Here is a 9,226-nt window from a genome sequence, read left to right on the forward strand (position 1 = left end):
ACCGACACCATTTTGTGCCCTGTCTGCCATGATGACCTCTGTTCAACCTTGTTCCTTTGCTTCACTGGCTAATTACACCTTAACCTTACAGCAAATTTAAAGGGAACATAGGTTTCAGTGAGTGGATGATTTATTACAGTAGGTGGTGTCTGAGCATTAACATCACAAGACCACCCCCACCTCATGAATCACAAGACACCTGGTGGATGATGTTATCAATTTATATTTCTTAAGATGTTTCCTTGAAGTTATTTTTAGAAGGAAAGGCTTTGGCTATATAAACATTGTCTAACCTCAGAGAGCTAGAGCTCTAATCGGCTGTAGATGTCTGATTCTTTGCTGCATGTAACTTTCCTATATGTAAGTCACCTCCGTTAACAAATATCTCTGATTACTGAACAGACCTGTCTGCTTCCTTCTTTGGTCTCAATGTACCTTCTTAATTTGGAAGACTTTGTACTTTAACCACCTCCTCACAGAAGTATTTGCTAATTCAGTGTTGTGGCAAACTTACAGAACATAACTACCTTGAACAATGAGACTCCACAGTGTATGATTTGATTGACATTTTAAAGAATCATTCTGACTACTGTGTGGAGAATGGTTTAGACCAAGAGAGGCATTTAGGAAGCCAGGAGACCAGCATTTATATAACTTAAATTTTTTCTACTAATCACATTAAAAAGCATAAGAAGAGACAGGTAAAATTAATTTTAACAATATATTTAATTTAACCTGATATATGCAAAATATTACTGTTTCAACATTTAATCAATATAAAAATTATCAATGATATATTTTGCTTTTTTTTCATGCCAAATGTTCAGAAAGAATCCAGTGTGTGTTTTATACTTTCAGCATAACTCAATTTGGACCAGCCACATTTCAAAGGGCTCAATGGCCACACATGACTACCATATTGGACAGCACAGATCTAGAACCTTTATTCATTTACCCATTTGACCAAGAAAGATCTTATTCTAGGCCTGGAAATATACAAAATGGAATAAAGCCCAATCTCTGTTCTCAAAGTGTGAACAGTCCAGCTAGGGAGATTAATATAATAGCTTATGCTGAAGATGTCAAAACAGAGTGCTTTGAGAGTTCAGGGGATAGAGTACTTGGACAAGAAAGGCTTCAGAGAGGAGATGGACTTTTAAGCTGGGGGTTAAAGGATGTGTAGGAGATCCCCAGGCAAAAGAAGTGGGAAAGGGAGTTCTAAGCAGTGAGAGCTACTTATGCAAAGTCACAGAGAAACGAAATGCAGAGTGACTCTGGGGAAATGAAAGCAGTTCTATATGGCTGAATGATAGGGCAGAGGGTGAGGAAAGGTAAGGGTCTTCTAAACCAGTCTATGGAATTTAGAATTTATCCTGTTGGTGGGTAGTGGGGAATGTTGAGAATTTTGAGCTGAGTGATATGACCAGATTTGTGTTTTCGACAAATCATTCTGGCAATGTAGAGGGGGTGGAAAGTTGAGGCAGGAAGACCATTGGAAAGGGAAGCGGATCTAGAATGGATCTAGAGGAAAGACCCATGGATACTGAGAAGAGGGCCAGAGAGAAAGGAGGGTAGAGGATGGGCAAAGGGTAACCAAGAGTGTTCCATGCAGTAGAGGTCAAGTAAAGCATGACATGCAAACCTTACCGTGCCAGATGCTTGGTGGAAATTTGCTGAGCCTGTGAAGTCCACCAAATAGTGGAGGATTTGAGAGACAGTGAGAGCTTAAACTTTATTTATTGGTTTTATTTATTTATTTATTTATTTATTATTATTTTTTTTTTTGGTGGCTGGCCGGTACAGGGATCTGAAACTTTGACCTTGGTGTGAGAGCCTAAAATTTAGCCAGTGAAACTGAGTTCAAGTGATAGGCCACATCACTGTATGGTCTTGTTTAAAATATTCTGTTTTTGGCAGAGCCGCTGGAGAACTGCAGGTGTGCCATTCATTGCCTCTTCCACATCCTTGTTTATTTGGCTCCTACTTCTGTCGTCATGACCTAGAACGTGTGAGACCCCTGGGTCACTGTCACCACCACCAGATGTGTTCCTTGGACTTTGGACTTCCCAGCCTCAGAAACTCTGGTCAATAAAGGAATCGAACTCTAGACCTTGTTGTTATCAGCACCAAGCTCTAGCCAACTGAGCGAACCAGCCAGCTCCATGAGCTAGAACTTTGTTAACCAGCTAACTCATCTGCCCAAGAAGTGAAAATAATTATTAGAGGATCCACATCAGAAAGAAGTGCATCAGGACTTCCGGTCAAGATGGCGGAATAGACGGTCCCTAGTGTCACTCTCTCCCACAAATCAACCAATTTAAACTATAAAAACATAACATCAAGTGCATATGGAATGGGGAGACGTCCAGCGGGGGAGGCAGAAGCTCTGCGGAGACCACATGCCCTGTGAGGCTGCCGTCATACGATCCAGCAGATAAGCTTCACCGCCACCACCCGGCTCCATTCCCAGCCCAGCCCAGTGCGCACAGAGTGGGGAGACGTCTGGCAAGGGAGGCGGAGGCTCCGCAGAAACCACACACCCTGTGGGGCCGCCACTGCGTGATCCAGCAGGTAGGCTTCACCGCAGGCACCGGGCTCCATTCACAGCCCAGCCTCGTGCGCTCGGAGAAGGGAGACATCCGGCAGGGGAGGCAGGAACTCCATGGGGACCACACAACTGCCGCATGATCCAGCAGCCTGGCCCAATGTGTACAGAGCACAAAGATGTCCAGCAAGGGAGATAGAAGCTCCGTAGAGTCGACACACCCTGTGGGGGGGCCACCGCCGCACGATCCAGCAGCAGGTAGGCTTCACCGCCACCACCCGGCTCCATCCCAAGCCCGGCCTAGCCTGCACAGAGCAGGGAGACATCCTGCAGGAGAAGGGGAAGCTCTGCTGAGACCACAGGCTCTGCAGTGCCGGTGCATCCCAGCATCCGGGGCCAGAGTGCACGGAACAGGGAGAAGTCCAGCACGGGAGGTGGAAGCTCAGCAGAGACCACACACCCTGCGGTACCGCCCCGTGATGCAGCAGCCCGGCAGAGTCCAAGCTGACCAGAGAGGTGGCTCCCTGGAGAGGCCCAAGACCCGAGACAACCACACACGCAAGGCACTAGTAGCCAACTGAGCAGTCACTGAGGTAGCCATAACAAATTGGCAACCACAGCAACATCTTAGTCAGTCAATAGTGTCAAACCTGTGGACTGTGAAACCCCCTGCCACAATGAATAAACATCCAAGAAAAGATACCAGAAATACGAAAAATCAAGAAAGTACACCACCAAAGGATAATAAATCTCAAGCTGTAGATCCTGTAGAACAAGAAGCCCTTGAAATGACTGACAAGGAATTTCGAGTGATAATTCTAAGGAAACTGAATGAGATACAAGAAAACTCAGCTAGACATCATGATGAAACGAGGAAAAGTATACAGGACCTGAAAGAGGAAATGTACAAGGAAATCAATGACCTGAAAAATAATGTAGCAGAACTTGCTGAACTGAAGAAGTTATTCAGCGAAATAAAAAACACAATGGAGAGTTTAACCAGCAGGCTTGTCGAAGTTGAAGAGAGAACCTCTGAACTTGAAGATGGGCTGTTTGAAATAACAAAAGCATATAAAATATTCTGTTTTTCTCCTACAAAATGGAGATAAACATAATACCAACTATGTAAGGCTGTTGTGAGGATGGAATGGCTTAATGCATTTAAGTCACTTCTCATGGTGCCTGGCACACACCAGCAATCTATACAAATGGTAGCTATTATTATTAGTCATCCTTTGAGTGCTCTGGGCCTCAGGTCCCTCACCTACAAAAATGAAATTGTCATCTCCTACCTGCTGTTAACAGGAATCAAAGGATAAATGAAACAATTAAGCCATATGTGCAAACACAGAGGCAAATGTTCGTTAAAAGGTTAAACGGAGTCACCATATGAACCAGCAATTCCACTACTCAGAATGTGCCAAAGAGAACTGAAAACATACATCCACAGAAAAACCTACACACAAATGTTCATGGCATGAACATTCATGTTTATAACAGCCAAAAAGTGGAAACAACTGACGAAGACTCTCTCCTTGACTAAACTTCAGCTGGGCTCCTCCGAATCCTCTTTCTAACCAGGCCTCAACTTTTTTTTTTCTTAATTTTATTTTGTCCATATACAATGTGGTTGATTATTGTGGCCCATTACTGAAACACCCCTCCCTCCTCCCTCTCCCCCTTCCCACCCAACAATGTCCTTTCTGTTTGCTTGTCATATCAACTTCAAGGAATTGTAGTTGTTATGTCTTCTTCCCCCCCCCCGGTTTTTTTTGTGTGTGTGTGTGTGAATTTATTTATTTATTTTTAGCTCCCACCAATAAGTGAGAACATGTGGTATTTCTCTTTCTGTGCCTGACTTGTTTCACTTAATATAATTCTCTCAAGGTCCATCCATGTTGTTGCAAATGGCAGTATTTCATTCGTTTTTATAGCTGAGTAGTATTCCATTGCGTAGATATACCACATTTTCCGTATCCACTCATCCGATGATGGACATTTGGGCTGGTTCCAACTCTTGGCTATTGTAAAGAGTGCTGCGATGAACATTGGGGAACAGGTATACCTTCGACTTGATGATTTCCATTCCTCTGGGTATATTCCCAGCAGTGGAATAGCTGGGTCGTATGGCAGATCTATCTGTAATTGTTTGAGGAACCTCCATACCATTTTCCATAGAGGCTGCACCATTTTGCAGTCCCACCAACAATGTATGAGAGTTCCTTTTTCTCCGCAACCTCGCCAGCATTTATCGTTCATAGTCTTTTGGATTTTAGCCCTCCTAACTGGGGTGAGATGGTATCTCAGTGTAGTTTTGATTTGCATTTCCCGGATGCTGAGTGATGTTGAGCATTTTTTCATATGTCTGTTGGCCATTTGTATATGTTCCTTAGAGAAATGCCTACCTAGCTCTTTTGCCCATTTTTTAATTGTGTTGCTTGCTTTTTCTTCTAAAGTTGTTTGAGTTCCTTGTATATTCTGGATATTAATCCTTTGTCAGATGTATATTTTGCAAATATTTTCTCCCACTCTGTTGGTTGTCTTTTAACTCTGTTAATTGTTTCTTTTGCTGTGCAGAAGCTCTTTAGTTTGATATAATCCCATTTGTTTATTTTTCCTTTGGTTGCCCATGCTTTTGGGGTCATATTCATGAAGTCTGTGTCCAGTCCTATTTCCTGAAGTATTTCTCCTATGTTTTCTTTAAGAAGTTTTATTGTTTCAGGGTGTATATTTAATTCTTGAATCCATTTTGAGTTGAGTTTAGTGTATGGTGAAAGGTATGGGTCTAGTTTCATTCTCCTGCATATTGATATCCAGTTCTCCCAGCACCATTTGCTAAAGAGGCAGTCTCTTCCCCAGTGTATAGGCTTGGTGCCTTTGTCAAAGATCAGATGGCTGTAGGTGTGTGGGTTGATTTCTGGATTCTCTATTCTATTCCATTGATTAGTGTGTCTGTTTTTATGCTAGTACCATATTGTTTTGGTTATGATAGCTTTGTAGTATAGTTTAAAGTCAGGTAGTGTTATGCCTCCAGCTTTATTTTTTTTGCTCAGCATTGCTTTGACTATGCGTGGTCTTTTGTTATTCCATACAAATGTCTGGATAGTTCTTTCCATTTCTGAGAAAAATGTCATTGGAATTTTGAATGGGGATTGCATTGAATTTGTATATCACTTTGGGTAGTATGGACATTTTCACTATGTTGATTCTTCCAATCCAAGAGCATGGGATATCTTTCCATCTTCTTGTATCCTCTCTTATTTCTCTCAGCAGTGGTTTGTAGTTATCATTATAGAGATTTTTCACATCCTTGGTTAACTCAATTCCTAAGTATTTTATTTTTTTGGTTGCTATTGTAAATGGGCAGGCTTTCTTGATTTCTCTTTCTGCATGTTCACTAATGGAGAATAGAAATGCTACTGATTTTTTTGTGTTGATTTTGTATCCTGCTACTGTGCTGAAATCATTTATCACCTCCAAGAGTTTTTTTGTAGAGGCTTTAGGCTGTTTGATATATAGGAGCATGTTGTCTGCAAACAAGAACAGTTTGACTTCATCTTTTCCAATCTGGATGCCCTTTATTTCCTTCTCTTCTCTGATTGCTCTGGCTAGTACTTCCAACACTATGTTCAATAGGAGTGGTGAGAGTGGGCATCCTTGTCTAGTTCCTGTTCTTAAAGGAAAAGCTTTCAGCTTTTCCCCATTCAGGATGATATTGGCAGTGGGTTTATCATATATGGCTTTGATTATGTTGAGATACTTTCCCTCTATACCTAACTTATAGAGGGTCTTTGTCATGAATGAGTGCTGAATTTTATCAAATGCTTTTTCAGCATCTATAGAGATGATCATATGGTCCTTGTGTTTGATTTTATTAATATGGTGTATTACATTTATTGATTTGTGTATGTTGAACCAACCTTGCATCCCTGGGATGAGTCCCACTTGATCGTGGTGAATAATTTTACGTATGTGTTGCTGTATTCTGTTTGCTAGTATTTTATTGAGGATTTTTGCATCTATATTCATCAAGGATATCGGCCTGTAGTTTTCTTTTTTGGTTATATCTTTACCTGGTTTTGGTATCAGGATGATGTTTGCTTCATAGAATGAGTTTGGGAGATTTGCGTCTGTTTCAATCTTTTGGAATAGTTTGTAAAGAATCGGTGTCAACTCCTCTTTGAATGTTTGGTAAAATTCTGCTGTGAATCCATCTAGTCCTGGGCTTTTCTTTGTTGGGAGCTTTCTGATAACAGCTTCAATCTCCTTTATTGTTATTGGTCTGTTCAGATTTTGTACGTCTTCATGGCCCAGTTTTGGGAGCTTGTGTGTGTCCAGAAATTTATCCATTTCCTCCAGATTTTCAAACTTGTTGGTGTATAGTTGTTTATAGTAGTCTCGAATGATTCCTTGTATTTCAGTTGAATCAGTTGTAATATCACCTTTTTCATTTCTAATTTTTGTTATTTGAATCTTCTCTCTTCTTTTTTTTTTGTTAGCCATGCTAGTGGTTTGTCAATTTTATTTATCTTTTCAAAAAACCAACTTTTTTACTCATTGATCTTTTGTATTGTTTTTTGGGTTCCAAATTCCGTCTGCTAACTTTAGGTTTGGATTGTTCTTGTTTTTCTAGATCTTTAAGGTGAAGTGTTAGGTTGTTCACTTGCCATCTTTCCATTCTTCTGAGGTGAGCATTTAATGCAATAAATTTCCCCCTTAATACTACTTTTGCAGTATCCCACAGGTTTTGGTATGATGTATCATTATTTTCATTAGTTTCAATAAATTTTTTGATTTCCTGCTTGATTTCTTCTTGGACCCATATGTCATTAAGTAGAATGCTGTTTAATTTACATGTGTTTGTATAGTTTCCAGAGTTTCGTTTGTTATTAATTTCTAGTTTTAACCCATTGTGGTCTGAGAAAATACATGTGATAATTCCAATTTCTTTGAATTTGTTGAGACTTGATTTATGACCTAATATGTGATCTATCCTGGAGAATGATCCGTGTGCTGACGAGAAGAATGAATATTCTGAGGTTGTTGGATGGAATGTTCTGTACATATATGCCAAGTCCAATTGGTCTAGAGTATTGTTTAGATCTTGTGTTTCTCTGCTGGTTCTTTGCCTAGATGATCTGTCCAATATTGACAGTGGGGTGTCCAGGTCCCCTGCTATTATGGTATTAGTGTCTATTTCCTTCTTTAGGTCTAATAGAGTTTGTTTTATAAATCTGGCTGCTCCAACATTGGGTGCGTACATATTTATGATTGTTATGTCTTCTTGATGGATCAGTCCTTTTATCATTGTGTACTGTCCCTCATTGTCTCTTTTTATGGTTTTTAGTTTAAAGTGTACTATGTCAGTTATAAGAATAGCTACTCCAGCTCGTTTTTCTTTTCTGTTTGCATGGTAAATCTTTTTCCATCCTTTCACTCTTAGTCTATGTGAGTCTTTATGGGCGAGGTGGGTCTCTTGAAGGCAGCATATAGTTGGGTCCTCCTTTTTGATCCAGTCAGCCAGTCTGTGTCTTTTGATTGGGGAATTTAAGCCTTTTACATTAAGAGTTGTTATTGAATAGTGTTGATTTATTCCTAGCATTTTGTTGATTGTTGTTTGGTTGTCTTAGGTGTCTTTTGTTCCTTGCTTTCTGATTTACTGTTTGTTTTCTGTGTTTGTTGGTTCCTTAGGTTGTAGAAGCCTTTTTGTTTGTTTGTTTTCTCTTCATGAATGCCATTTTTATTATTCTACTGGGTTTAGATTTTTCTTGGGTTTTTATGGCAGTGGTAGTTATTTATCAGGAACCAAACCCAGTACTCCCTTGAGAATTTCTTGTAAGGGTGGTCGTGTGGTGGTGAACTCCCATAGTTTTTGTTTGTCTGAGAAATATACTATTTGCCCTTCATTTCGGAAGGATAGCCTTGCAGGGTAGAGTATTCTTGGCTGACAATCTCTGTCTTTTAGTATTTTGAATATATCATCCCATTCCTTTCTGGCTTTTAGGGTTTGTGATGAAAAGTCTGATGTTAACATGATTGGGGCCCCCTTATAGGTGATTTGATGCTTCTCTCTTGCAGCTTTTAAGATTCTCTCTTTGTCTTTGAGTTTTGCCAATTTGACTATAACATGCCTTGGAGAAGAACTTTTTGGGTTGAATACGTTTGGAGATCGTTGAGCTTCCTGGATCTGAAGATCTGTGATTTTTCCTATATCTGGGAAGTTATCTGCCACTATTTTGCTGAATATGTTTTCAATGCAATCTCCTTTTTCCTCCCCTTCTGGAATACCCATGACTCGGATATTTGAGCGCTTAAGGTTGTCTGATATCTCTCTCAGATTTTCTTCAATGCCTTTGATTCTTTTTTCTTTTTTCTTTTTTGTCTGCTTGTGTTATTTCAAACAGCCCATCTTCAAGTTCAGAGGTTCTCTCTTCAACTTCCACAAGCCTGCTGGTTAAGCTCTCCGTTGTGTTTTTTATTTCGCTGAATAACTTCTTCAGTTTGGCAAGTTCTGCTACATTTTTTTTCAGGGCATTGATTTCCTTGTACATTTCCTCTTTCAGGTCCTGTATACTTTCCTTCATTGCATCATGATGTCTAGCTGAGTTTTCTTGTATCTCATTCAGTTTCCTTAGAATTATCACTCGAAATTCCTTGTCAGTCATTTCAAGGGCTTCTTGT

Source organism: Cynocephalus volans, chromosome 6 (genome assembly GCF_027409185.1).
Source record: "Cynocephalus volans isolate mCynVol1 chromosome 6, mCynVol1.pri, whole genome shotgun sequence".
Lineage (NCBI taxonomy): Eukaryota > Metazoa > Chordata > Mammalia > Dermoptera > Cynocephalidae > Cynocephalus > Cynocephalus volans.